Genomic DNA, 13544 nt, shown 5'->3' on the forward strand with positions numbered 1-13544 from the left:
ACGAAACCCTTCTTCAGACTACTTGGTTTCTTGGTTTCTCGGTCCTCCAAAATATTCCAAATGGAATTTAAACTGGAGGTGGTGGAGGGTGGACTTAAGCCAGAAAGGGTTCTTGGGAAGAAAGAGCTAGCTTAAATTTAGTTGCATCTGGTTGGGTAACTATAGTTGGGTGGAGATTATTCCATGCTTTAATTGTGCGGGGGAAGAACGAATTGCTGTACACATCTGTCTTTGTAGCTGGGATCACAAATTGGATCGAATGCCCTCGTCTGCTCCTAATTGGTTTGGGTTTGGTGTAGGTTTTGTAATCTATGTCGAGCTGATATTACTGTGGACAACCGCCAATGCTGCCATAGCCTCAGAATAAAAGGACGTTCCTTGTGAAAGGAGACGAGGAGGAATTTCTTTAGAGGGTGGTGAATCTGTGAAATTCCTTGTGGAGGCCAAGTCAATGGGTATTTTTAAGGCGGACATTGACAGATTCTTCATTAGTAAGGGTATCAGGGGTTATGTGGAGAAGGCAGAAGAGGGAAAGAATGATCAGCCATGATCAGCCATGATGGGGAAGCCTTGATGGCCCTAATTGAGTTCCTATAACTTAACAGTGGCATGGTGGCGCAGAGGTAGAGTTGCTACCTTACAGCGCCAGAGACCCGGGTTCGATCCTAACTACAGCTGCATGCTCATACGGAGTTTGTACGTCTCCCTGTGACCGTGTGGGTTTTCCTTGAGTGCTGCAGTTTCCTCCCACACTCCAAAGACAAATTGGCTTGGTGTCATTGTAAATTGTCCCTAGCGTGTGTAGGATAGTATTAATGTGTGGGGATCACTGGTCAGCCTGGACTCGGTGGGCCAAAGGGCCTTTTTCCACGCTGTATCTCTAAACTAAACTAAACTAATAACCTATCAACTTATGAACCAATGGTCCTTTCTTAGCTCTACCCAAACGGACTCTGCTTCTTGATTCCAAAGCTGTGATCCTTTCTCTCTGTCACCTTGATCTCACACTTTGTTGGCAGGGATAGACCTCTTCCTTTTCCATGTTGTCTGCCTCGTCGAAAAGTTCAACACATTGATCATTTTACAACCATATCTCTGTCTTGGGCATTACATCGTACCTATCTATTTCCATTTATGTCATCGGTTCATCTATCTGAAGCCACGTTTGAAGAAGGTTGCCATTCCGAATCGTCGCCTGTCCATTCCCTCCCCAGATGCTGCCTGACCCGCTGAGTTACTCCAGCACTTTTGTGTTTTAGCCAAGATGCAGCATCTGCAGTTCCTTGTGTCCCCAGTTCAGCTACACGTTGCCGTGAACGCTGCTCGTATGAACAATGACATGCTCTCTTTCATTCGAACGTGTGGGTTGGAGGTTTTACATTCTCTTTATGGACCTGTCCCACTTCTGCGATTTTTTTAGGCAACTTCAGGCGACTAGTTTGTCGACACATGTTCGCCGGTGGTCGCCTGGAGTCGTCTCCTCAGTTGCGCTAAAAAGTCGTAGCATCTTTCTGGTCGCCGTTAAATTTTCAACATGTTGAAAATGTTTTGGCAACAGTGGGTTTGACCCCAATGAGTGTAGCTTGACTTCTCCTGACGTAGGTGCTGACGTAGGTTGTCCCCGGTTTTTTGGTGACCTGCTACGACTATGACAGTTGCCGGCAATCGCCAAGTGGGACGGGCCCATTAGTTTGATTAATGCCCTTCTCTAAACCAATAAAGCCGTCCAAAGCTTCTCATTTTTTTAAATCATGCATTTTAAATAGTTTAACCTAGTGGAGGAAGGAACTGTAGATGTTGGTTTAAACTGAAGAAAGACTCAAAAAGCTGGAGTAACTCAGCGGGACAGGCAGAATTTCCAGAGAAAAAGAATAGGTGACGTTTCGGGTCGAGACCCTTCTTCAGACTGCAATCCTTTCAACCTTGCGGACCTGTTCTATCTTATACTGTAATAATTAGATAGTAGTGTGAGCAATGTAGGCCTCCTCATCTCTTGCCGAAGATTCGTAATTCACTCAATGTGCATCACTTACCCAGAGCCTGCCCCTCCAAAGCCATCTTGAGAACACGTGGCTTGCTATCGGCTTCTGTTGCTGCAGTTACAGGAGACACGGACTGGCCATCGCCACATCCAGCGGCTGCTCCTTTGAGCCTAAACTAACGCTAAGCCTGAGTCTGAGTGGGAACGAGGAAGCTGAACGCGTTTCACAGTCTCAACCATTTCCTGTTCTCTGCCCAGTAACATCCGCATTTGAAATATCTGCAAAATATTGTCTGCGCACTGTCGCGGAAGTGAATTGCAAATTGCGCAGGGAGGAACAACCAGCCACAACAAAGTGACGGCCTTATGGAAGATATGTGGTGTGAGATTTTTACACAGAGGGTGGTGGGGGCCTGGAACGTCATGCCAGGAATGGTGGTGGAGTCAAATACACTCTCTCCCTGTGACCATCCCCACCCGCCAGCAAAGACTCTGCCCTTCCTCCCTCTGCCTTATTCTAGCCCCCTGCGCTCACTGAATTGACTTGCCATCCCTGGCACTCAGGGTGCAAGTGTCGCCTAGTCTACGCTTGGTCTCACTGACGGAGTTGGCACCATCGAGAGCAGCGAATACAACAGACGAGGTTGGAGGAGGTGCATGTAAACGTGCTTGCCCATCCCTAAAGGGTCTGTCCCACTTACGCAACTTTTTCGGCGACTGCCGGCACCCGTCATAGGTGGCCGGAAATTCTCAACACGGTGAAAATTCAGCGGCGACCAGAAAGACGCTACGACTCTTTGGGTGACTAGGAGACTACTCACGACCATACAGGCGACACCCTGGCGACATGTCGCGGGGCAAAGCCTCTATGGTCGTGAGCAGTCGCCCAAAGAGTCGTTCCTTGTTCTGGACGCCACTGGATTTTCAACGTTGAACATTTTCGGCGACCCGTAACGCCCTATGACGGGTGCCGGCAGTCGCCGAAAAAGTCGCGTAAGTGGGACAGGCCCTTTTCAATCACCTCTTTCTACCCACTATCTCCTCTCTACTCCAGTCTTGAAGAAGACCATCTGGAAGAGCTGCTATAGGTCCCAATGGAGATGAGGGAGGAGGTGTTGGGACAGAGGTTCCTGGGGGAATGTGCCTGGGAGGGGGAAGGTGTGCATGAGGTGGGATCTGCAATTAGGGAGTGACAGAGTGGGGAGTCTCTGTAGAAACCAGGAAAGGAGCCGGGAAGGGTAGGTGTGCCTAGTAGTGGGATCATATTGATGCTGGCAGCAATGTTGGAGAATGTCGTGTTACCTTACTTTAGAGACACAGCGTGGAAACAGGCACTTTGTTCCACCGAGTCGGCGCTGACTAGCGATCACCTCGTACACTAGCACTCTCCTACACACTAGGGACAATTTTACAATTCTTAACAAAGCCAGTTAATCTACAAACCTGTACATCTTTGGAATTTGCCACAAACGGCTGTGGAGGCCCAGTCATTGGGTATTTTTAAAGTGGAGATGGATAGGTTCTTGATCAGTAAGGGCGTCAAAAGACATGGGGACAAGGCAGGACAATGTGGTTGAGAGGGAAATATCAGCCATGATCCAATGGCAGAGCTGACTCAGTTCAAGTTCAAGTGAGTTTATTGTCATGTGTCCCTGTATAGGACAATGAAATTCTTGCTTTGCTTAAGCACACAGAAAATAGTAGGCATTTACTACAAAACAGATAAATGTGTCCATATACCATGATATAAATATATACACACATGAATAAATAAACTGATAGTGCAAATAACAGAAAGTGGTTGGTAATAATCAGAGTTTTGTCCGAGCCAGGTTTAATAGCCTGATGGCTGAGGGGAAGTAACTATTCCTGAACCTGGTTGTTGCAGTCTTCAGGCTCCTGTACCTTCTACCTGAAGGTAGCAGGGAGATGAGTGTGTGGCCAGGATGGTGTGGGTCTTTGATGATACTGCCAGCCTTTTTGAGGCAGCGACTGCGATAAATCCCCTCAATGGAAGGAAGGTCAGAGCCGATGATGGACTGGGCAGTGTTTACTACTTTTTGTAGTCTTTTCCTCTCCAGGGCGTTCAAATTGCCGAACCAAGCCACGATGCAACCGGTCAGCATGCTCTCGACTGTGCACCTGTAGAAGTTAGAGAGAGTCTTCCTTGACAATCCGACTCTCCGTAATCTTCTCAGAAAGTAGAGGCGCTGATGTGCTTTTTTGATGATTGCATTAGTGTTCTCGGACCAGGAAAGATCTTCAGAGATGTGCACGCCCAGGAATTTGAAGCTCTTGACCCTTTCAACCATGTTGATATAAATGGGGCTGTGGGTCCCCCTCCTACTCCTTCCAAAGTCCACAATCAGTTCCTTGGTTTTGCTGGTGTTGAGGGCCAGGTTATTGCGCTGGCACCATATGGACAGTTGCTCGATCTCTCTTCTGTACTCTGACTCATCCCCATCAGTGATACGCCCCACAATAGTGGTGTCGTCAGCGAACTTGATGATGGAGTTCGCACTGTGGTTCGCTACGCAGTCATGGGTATAGAGTGAGTACAGCAGGGGGCTGAGCACGCAGCCTTGAGGTGCTCCCGTGCTGATTGTTATTGAGGCTGATCATTTCCACCAATACGAACAGACTGTGGTCTGTGGACGAGGAAGTCAAGGATCCAGTTGCAGAGGGATGCGCAGAGACCCAGTTCTGCGAGTTTGGTAACCAGTTTGGAGGGGATGATTGTGTTAAATGCCGAGCTGTAATCAATGAATAACAGCCTGACATATGAGTTTTTGTTGTCCAAGTTGTCCAGTGCGGAGTTGGATGGGCTCAATGGGCTGAATGGCCTAACTCTGCTGCTATGTCTTATGAACTTATGATCCGGTACTGCCTTGTGGATGGATTCAAATTCTGCGCCTCCCTATCCAACAGAGCCACAGGGTGCTGGCATGGATTCTGTACTGGTCGTCATGGACACGATGGGCCGAAGGGCCAGTTTCCAAGATGTATCGCAAAACTAAAAAGTGCAGCGGTAGAGTTGCTGCCTTACAGCGACTAAACCCCAGGTTCAATCCTGACGACGGGTGCTGTCTGTATGGAGTTTCTACGTTCTCCCTCGGACCTCGTGGGCATTATCCGGGTGCTCAGGTTTCCTCCCACACTCCAAAGACGTACAAATTTGTAGCTTAATTAGCTTCTGTAAATCATAGTAAATTGACCCTAGAGTGTAGGATAGTGTTAGTGGAAGGGGATCGCTGGTCGGCACGGACTCAGTGAGTCGAAGGTCCTCTTTCCACGATGTACCTCTAACGTGTGATGTCTAATGCCTGACAAATACCATCACTGGAAGGACTGCAGCATTTAAAGCAGGTGGGCTTATTGGCAGCTTCCGGAGGGCAGGTGGATATGAACAATGATCACTGGCTTACCAGTGGCAAATAAGACGCAGAAAATTAACAACCCTTAAAAATGATGCACATACTTGGAAATACATGGAGATTTTCTGTACTCCTCAGTAATAAATCAGCCTGGAACATTGAGTCCCAAATTGACACCAACATAGCTGGGTTTGGAACACATTGTGCAAATGTTGTGTATTGTCCCTGGAATGCATTGCCGGTCCTTTGCCCATCGTCACAGATTTCTGGGGCACATTGGAGGAGAGATGTGGTGATTACTAAGTGCGGGTCTGGTTGACATTTAATTTGGATATGATATCCTGAAACTTAATTTGTTGGATCAGGAACTGGTGCGCTACAATGCTGAGAACGATATACTGCATTCTGTATCTTCCCTTCAATCTACCTATTGTAGTTCAGTTTAGTTTAGAGATACAACATGGAAACAGGCCCTTCAGCCCAGCGAGTCGACACTAACCCGTACACTCGCACTATCCTACACACACTAGGGACATTTTACAATCTTTACCAAAGCCTACAAACCTGTGGGTCTTTAGAGTGTGGGAGGAAACTGGAACACCCGGAGAAAACCCATGCGGTCATGGGGAAAACGTGCAAACTCCGTACAGACAGCACCCGTAGTCAGGATCAAACTGGGGTCTTTGGTGGGTCACTGTGAAAATAATACACTTAATCCTAAACTTAAGTAGTACTGAGTTGCTGAGTGACCAGCTCCCACGTTTGGTTCTTACACACATTTACTGATGTTTACTGATGTGATGGGCTGCATGGTGGCACAGCGGTAGAGTTGCTGCCTCACAGCGTCAGATACCAGAGTTCGATCCTGACTACGGCTGCTGTCTGTACGGAGTTTGTACGTTTTCACCGTGCTGGTATATAGGGTAGTGCTGGTGTGTGGGAATCATAGAAACATAGAAAAATTGGTACAGGATTTGGCCATTCGGCCCTTCGAGTCAGCACCACCATTCAATATGATCATGGTTGATCATCTAAAATCAGTATCCCGTTCCTGCTTTTTCCCCATATCCCTTGATTCCTTTAGCCCTAAGAGCTAAATCTAACTCTCTCTTGAAAACATCCATTGAATTGGCCCCCACTGCCTACTGTGGCAGAGAATTCCACAGATTCACAACTCTGGGTGAAAACGTTTTTCCTCATCTCCGTCCTAAATGGCCTACCCCTTATTCTTAAACTGTGACCCCTGATTCCAGACTCCCCAACATCAGGAACATTTTTCCTGCATCAGGCCTGTCCAATCGTTTAAGAATGTTATATGTTTCTATAAGATACCCTCTCATCCTTCTAAATTCCAGTGAATACAAGCCCAGTCGGCCCATTCTTTCATCAATCGAAAACGAGTCTTTGATGCTGGTAGGCAGCAGCCCTACCTGCTGCACTACCACCGTGCCACCCAGATCTGTTGCCACCTGTGGGCCAACACGAAATCCCCAGGCAGCCATTTATGCTTTCTAATCATCGATTGGGCTCTTCTACTCTCCAGATATATTGGCTGTGAGGTTAATTTGTTTGGATATCTTGGAGGTTAATGGGTGTTTTCGACAGATTACGGACTTTCAATACCATTTTGCTATCAATTATTTATTTTCAATGTCGACACCATCAGCCTGACCGATAAAATTCTAACACTCATGACCCAGAGGAAATAACAACCCAGACTATCTGATTAGCCACAGTGTGAGTTCTGCATGTGTTTATTCCAGGCTGTGAATTTAGATTTCGTTTTTAGTCTTAGAGGTACAGCGCTGAAGCAGGCCCTTCGGCCCACCGAGTCCGCGCTGACAAGCGATCTCCGCACATTAACACTACCCTGCGCTCACTAGGGACAATTTACAAGTGTACCAAGGCAATTAACCTGCAAACCTGCACGTCTTTGGATTGTGGGCGGAAACCAGAGCACCCGGGGAAAACCCACGGGGAGAATGTACAAACTCTGTACAGACACGCACCCGTAGTCAGAATCGAACCGGGGTCTCTGGCACTGTAAGGCAGTAACTCTACCACTGTGCCACCGTGCCGCACAAGTATTGTTGGCTCTCAGATTAACTCTTATAAACTCTTGCACAATTATTACCCACCAAAAGTGTGAGAATTGCAAGACATATGTTTTTTTCTTGGTGAAAAGCATTTGCCTTTGCGTGTAATCCTGTTTAAATTTGCTTGAATTCCTCTGTAATTTTAAATGTGCTTTCCACGTTCTTTGCAAACATTGATAAAGTAAGACTAATTCAACACTTTGTTGTGTGTGCATTGGATGAGTTAAAAAAACAACAGCGGCAGTCTACAAGTTAAACATGGTGAGGAGCAATACTTATCACCAACGGTTCAGTGGTTGGCGTGGTTTTTATTTATCGCATCCGGCCATGAGTTTGGGTCGTGTTTGCTGTTGCTGCATGTGGTATTTTGTTTCCTGATGGAAGCATGAATTACAAGTGGACAATTTAAGGGCCTGTCTAGTTGCTCCGCCAGGTTGCACGCCAGAATCATACAGAATATACCGACAGACTCACATAATTATCTGGACTACACTCCCTCCCACCCTGCCTCTTGGAATGACAACTATCCCCGACTCTCAATTCCCCCATCTCCGCCGCTTTTTAGCGTTTTTAGTTTTAGAGATACAGCGCGGAAACAGGCATTCGGACCACCAGGTGCATGCAGACCAGCGATCCCCGCATATTAACACCATCCTACACGCACTAGGGACTATGTTTACATTTACCAGGCCAATTTACCTACATACCTGGATGTCTTTGGAGCGTGGGAGGAAACAGAACATCTTGGAGAAAACCCACGCGGGTCACAGGGACATCGTACAAACTCGCCCGCTGTCATAGATAGATCCCTCACCCACGTCTCCTCTCTATCCCGTAGTTCCTCTCTTGCTCTCCTTCCCCCCAGAATAAACAAGGATATAGTTCCCCTGGTCGTCACCTTTCATCCCACCAGCCTCCGCAACCAACACATCATCCTTTGACATTTCCATCACCTTCAACGTGATCCCACCACTAGTCGCATCTTCCCATTTCCCCTTTCCGCCTTCTGCAAAGAGCGCACCCTCCACAACTCCTCAGTTCACTCAACCCTTCCCTCCCAAACCACCCTCTCCCCAGGTACTTTCCCCTGCAACCACAGATGTAACACCTGCCCCTCTACCTGCTCCCTCACCTTCATCCAGGCCGTCTTTCCAGGTGAGACGTAGGTTCACGTGCACCTCCTCTAACCTCATCTACTGCATCCAGTGTTCCTTAAATATCCCCCTACACATCGACAAGACCAAGTGTAGACTCGGTGATCATTTTGCTGAACATTTGTGCTCAGTCCGTCAAGGCCTACAGGTTCTCCTGGTTGCTAACCATTTTAACTCCTCTTCCCACTGACCTTTCTGTCCTGGGCCTCCTCCATTGCCAGAGTGAGGCCACACACAATCTGAAGGAACAGCACCTCAAATTCTGCTTGGGTAGCTTACAACCCAACAGTATGAACATTTCCAACTCAAACTCAAGAATCTGTGGAGAGAACGGACAAATGATGTTTCAGGTCAGGACTCTATTTCAGACTTTTTGTTTTGAGATTGAAGCAGATTGTTGACCTGAAGGGCCTCATATTCATGTCATCCTCAGATGCTGCCTGTTTTGTGTTTTGCTCAAGATTCCAGCATCTGAAGTTTCTTGTGTCTCCTGTTGATCAAATAACCAGCACATAGTGAGGAAATGTGAAGATGTCTTTGTTCCAGAAGGAGACACAGATTTGGAGGAGATAAAGGCTGTGGAGGCCAAGTCACTGGATATAGTTAAGGCAGAGATAGATAGATTCCTGATTAGTACGGGTGTCAGAGGTGATGGGGAGAAGGCAGGAGAATGGGGTTAGGAGGGAGAGATAGATCAGCCATGATTGAATGGCGGAGTAGACTTGATGGGCCGAATGGCCTAATTCTACTCCAATTGCTTATGTCCTTATGACCCGCGGTGGGTGCTGGAGTTGGGACGGATGAGGACGCGCCGTTGAGAGAATAAAGAGGTGGAAGGGGTGCGCCGAGAATACAGGGGGATTATTAAAACTGCATCAAACACTTTGAAACCTTATCGGCCCCCAAAACTCTTACAAAACAAAGAATTTCACATGTGATAACAAAGTATATAAAGTATCATTAATTAATTAATTAATTAATTTGTTCATTCATTAATTCCTTTGTAAAGATCTCTAGACATAACAGAAGAATCTGCTGATGTTTCCATGTTCACTTCTGCCAACCAGTTATGTCGTGATATTTTGACATTACTTGCTGCCATTTTGACCAGTAATGTACTGGAACCATGTGGTCAAGTCTGGGCTGCCGGGAAGAAGCCCTAGACAGCCAGCACCTTACTGAGTAAGACTGAGTGGCCAGGGCAAGCCTGAGATACCAGTGCCTCCTCTTGAGGCAAGAGTGAACTGCGGGGAGAAGCCTCCTTTTTCGAAGACCTGGATTGAGCTGCCCATACAAGCCCAAGATCACGCTGTTGAGTAAATCACACGTACTCATGGATCTGGTACAGCAGTACTTATTGAGTAACATATACAACACACAGCAGCATGTTAGTTCTACTATGTTGCATCACCAACTAACAGCACATGTTAGGTTGCAATAAAATGGATGGTGTGGTGGTAGGCGGAGCTTATATTAATAAAGCACTGCATTTGTTAGTAAGTAAAGTAACCAATCTACATCTTTCCTTGTAAGAATAAAAAGTGAAACACATCTACAATAAAGTGATATATATGTATAATCACGTTACTAGGTGCTGACTGGTTAATAATGTAACCAAAACGCTAATAGCACATACAGGGAAGTACAGATGGTTCCAACAAAGTCCTTGTATCTAAGGGGCGGCCTACAAACCCGTACAGATCAACATCTCCTCCCTTCACCGGCGAGAATGCCGGGGTCACGGGCGTCGGGAGCACTGGTGACCCAGGGGACAAACACACGGCGAGGCAGGTGAGAGGGGCACTGTGCGTGGTGGTGAGGGACATAACCGGGGGAGGGTCTGCAGCTGCAGGTCATGAGGGAAGAGAAAGTTTGTCAGTAGATGGGTAGATCAGACGCGTCGTGTCAGGATACGATTCAGCAGGATGTGGTTCCTTCACCGAAAGGAAATGTTGATGGTTGTGTCTGTAGATGCCTCCGTCTGCACTCACCAGGTATGAGTGCGGCTCTTTTGCGGGACTGTGAATGTGACTCAAACGGCCATAGCCCTTGTTGGTTTGAAGGCGAGCAACTTGCCCACTGGAGAGAGGTTTGAGGGTTTGGTGGATTTATCAAAAAATCGCTTTAGTGTATCGCGTTTCAGTTGGTTGTTTCTGGATGGCGTGGTGAACGAACCTGTGGCTGCAGCAGTTGTTTGGGGCACAGGCAGTGCAGCACGGTTCTGTCGGGACATCAGGCGTTGGGCAGGAGCCACCAATATTGTGTCACGGGCGATGTTTCTCAGGTTGAGCAGGTCCAGGTAGATATCGGATATAGCAAGGTGTGAGCGCTCCATCAATTGCTTGGCGCTCAGACAGGTACATGGATGGAACAGGTTTGGAGGTATATGGACCAAGCGCGGGCAGGTGGGACTAGTGCAGCTGGGACATGTTGGCCGGTGTGGGCAAGTTGGGCCGAAGGGCCTGTTTCCACACTGTATCACTCTATGACAGTTCACCCTACAGCGAGTGTCGGTGTGGTCACTGCTGAACCCGACTCCACAATATATATAATAAACACTGCCTAAAGTGCATATATAAACTATCTTTACTCGAGCAGCTAGTTTGCCTGATTACCCATTTAAAGTGTGACACTGCAGCACTTGAGGCTTCTCTCCGCTGCACTCCTTTCTGTTGTGTCCGTACGCCCCCTGTTATCACCACTTATTTCCCTGCTGCAGACTCTGCTGGGTGACATTTCACAATCACCACAGCCCAGTCAACTTCAACAGCTCACTGGGAGCGGCTGAAAACTTCCTCTCTCTGGGTTCCTGAGCCACGGTGGTCTGTGTTGTCAGTGGCAGCTTCAGAGATGCTGAAACCACCATTCTATTTTGGGAACCAACATTTGTAAGGGTTCTGCCGCACATGAACACAGCCTCCTGCCCAGAGTAGGTGAATCGAGGACCAGAGGACATAGGTTTAAGATGAAGGGGAAAAGCTTCAATAGGAATCTGAGGGGTAATTTTTTACACAAAGGGTGGTGAGTGTATGGAACAAGCTGCCAGAGGAGGTAGTCGAGGCAGGGACTATCCCAACATTTAAGAAACAGTTAGACAGGTACATGGCTGTTCTACAAGAATTTTGCCCGAACAGTCTTTGGCCATAACGTTATGTTTAAAGCCCATAGCGCTGTGGCCAGTAGCTCTATATTTAGAATCGATAGTGTTGCAGCCAACAGCTCTTTGCTTAAATTCCCACGCACTAAGCCGACAGCGATCTGTTTAAACCTTTGCACGCCAAACTGGCAGCGCTGTGTGCATAAGTCTGTAGCGCTGTCGATTGCTTTACGCGCCAGTCTGCGGCTGATAGCGCTTTGTTCCCAAAGGCCTGTCGTGATCAGCACTGTGGACGGAGGCGGAGAGAGAGAGAGAGAGAGAGAGAGAGAGAGAGAGAGAGAGAGAGAGATAGCACATACCAAGACAAGTGTTGTTTTTGTTCTCTCTTGCCAATAAAACTGAGTTGCAACTAAACAGATGAGTGAGCCTTTTACTGTTCTACTACTCAAATCCTTGAACCTTCCCCTTGTAAAGATGGATAAGACAGGTTTGGAGGGATATGGACCAAGTGGAGGGATAGGTGGAACTAGTACAGCTGGGACATGTTGGCCTGTGTGGGTAAGTTAGGCCGTGGGGCCTGTTTCCACACTGTATCGCTCTTTGACTGACTAATACATGTCTATAGTTGCACGATATTGAATGTTTAGTTTAGTTTAGTTTAGTTTATTTTAGTTTCTAGACACAGCATGGACACTCTTCAGCCCATCGAGTCCACGCCGACCATCAACCACTCGCTCACAGTAGTTCTATGTAATTCCACTTTCTAATCCACTCCCAACACACTAGGGGCAAATTAACCTACAAACCTGCACGTCTTAGGGATGTCGGAGGAAACCGGAGCACCCGGAGCAAACCCACCCAGTAAAAGGGAGAACGTGCAAACTCCACACAGAGAGCACCCAAGGTCAGGACCGAACCCGGGTCTCTGGGCCTGTGGGGAAGCGGCACTACCAGCTGCGCCACTGTGCCGCCCTAGTTTGTGGGCTGGTTTTGGTGGGTACTATCTGTAATAAAACCCCAAGAGGCAGCAGAAACCTCCAAACATAGGTTGTCCACTTATTGCAAACTACAGGATATTATTATGTCGCTTCTAACTACTGATAGTTGTCATTGACACTGGGTGTGCGTCAGATTGTTTTTACTTTACTTCAGTTTAGTTTAGTTGCTTAGAGGCACAGCATAGAAACAGACCCTTCGGCCCATCGAGTCCACAGCGAACACATAATACTAGTTATATGTCAGACACAAAGTGCTGCAGTAACTCAGTGAGTCAGGCAGCATCTCTGGAGAGAATGGATATGTGAAGTTTCGAGTCAGGAGCCGAATGGAAACCGAATGGAAACTTCACCGACTCATTTTCTTCAGAGATGCTGCCCAACCCGCTGAGTTACTCCAACATTTCTTGTCGATGTCTGATATAAACCAACATCCTCAGTTCCTTTTTGTTACTAGTTACCTGCATAATCCCACTCTCTCATCCACACACAACACACCAGGGACAATTTATAGAGGCGAAAATAATCTACAAACCTGAACGTCTTGGGATGTGGGAGGAAAATCGGAGCACCCGGAGAAAACCCATGCGGTCACGGGGAGATCGTACAAACTCCAAGCAGACAGCACCTGAGTTCAGTATCAAAGCTGGGTGCAGCACTAAGCCATACAGGATCTAATCACTGTTTGGATAAGGTTTAGATAAGATATAGTCAAGAGTGTTGTATTGTCATGTGTCCCAGATAGAACAATGACATTCTTACTTGCAGCAGCACAACAGAATATATCAACATGGTACACTGTAAAAAATGTGTAATAAACTAACAAAAAATTCTGCATATATATAAA

Source organism: Amblyraja radiata, chromosome 33, assembly GCF_010909765.2.
Source record: "Amblyraja radiata isolate CabotCenter1 chromosome 33, sAmbRad1.1.pri, whole genome shotgun sequence".
Taxonomy (NCBI): domain Eukaryota; kingdom Metazoa; phylum Chordata; class Chondrichthyes; order Rajiformes; family Rajidae; genus Amblyraja; species Amblyraja radiata.